Source organism: Cebus imitator, unplaced genomic scaffold (assembly GCF_001604975.1).
Source record: "Cebus imitator isolate Cc_AM_T3 unplaced genomic scaffold, Cebus_imitator-1.0 Scaffold206, whole genome shotgun sequence".
NCBI classification, from domain to species: Eukaryota; Metazoa; Chordata; class Mammalia; order Primates; family Cebidae; genus Cebus; species Cebus imitator.
In genome coordinates this window covers 2129705-2130573 of record NW_016107521.1, presented here as the reverse complement: position 1 = coordinate 2130573, position 869 = coordinate 2129705, and the positions used below count along the sequence as shown (strand labels likewise).

Sequence of the window (869 nt, the reverse complement as noted above, 5' to 3'; positions counted from 1 at the left end):
AAAAAAAAAAAAAAAAAAAAAGTCTACAGCTATACCACCCTGAACACACTTGATCTCATCTGATCTCTGAAGCTAAGCAGGGTGGCGCCTGGTTAGTACTTGGAGACTGCCTAGGGATACCAGGTGCTGTAGGCTAGGCCAGGTGCGGTGGCTCACACCTGTGATCCCAGCACTTTGGGAAGCCAAGGCAGGTGGATCACAAAGTCAGGAGTTTGAGACCAGACTGGCCAAGAAGGTAAAACCCCATCTCTACTAAAAATACAAAAATTAGCTGGATGCTGTGGTGGGGGCCTGCAGTGCTCCCTGGTACTTGGGAGGCTGAGGCAAGAGAATCACTTGAACCCAAGAGGCAGAGATAACGGTGAGCCAAGATTGCACCACTGCACTCTAGCCTGGGTGACAGAGTGAGTGCATACTGTCATATGCACTCACCTGTCTCATACTCAAGGTCCATCTCCCTGTGTGCCACCCCTGCATGGCTGGGGAGGGCAACTGACAACTGGCACAGGGTTCAGCTGAAGCCAGTCTCTAGCAAGGAGGCCCAGAGCCCCTCTGACCACCTGCTCCCTACAGAGGCGGCACTCCAGCCCCCAGGCCTGAACCTCAAGCCTTCAGCAGGGCCCATGGCTGCCCCCCATCACCTTGGAAGCCCCTGAGGAAGAGGCTCTTGAGTGCAGCTGCAGCCGGTCAGACGCCTCCTCTGGAGAAGAAGGAAGTGAAAGTGCTGCGGTGGGTGAGTCATCGGACGGTCCCCCAGGAAGGATTGGTGCCATGAGTGGCATAATGGGGACAGGCTGAGTGGGAAGAGACACCAGGGTTAGGAGCCCTTTCAGTGTCCTCCGGCAAGGCCCCAACTCACCTCCTGGCCC

The 869-nt window shown here is 55.8% G+C and overlaps 1 pseudogene; it reads left to right on the top strand.

Annotated features, from left to right (window-relative positions):
- Nucleotides 1–21: 21 nt before the first annotated feature.
- LOC119474067 lies at nt 22–135 on the top strand (annotated as a pseudogene).
- The last annotated feature ends 734 nt before the right edge of the window (nt 136–869 follow it).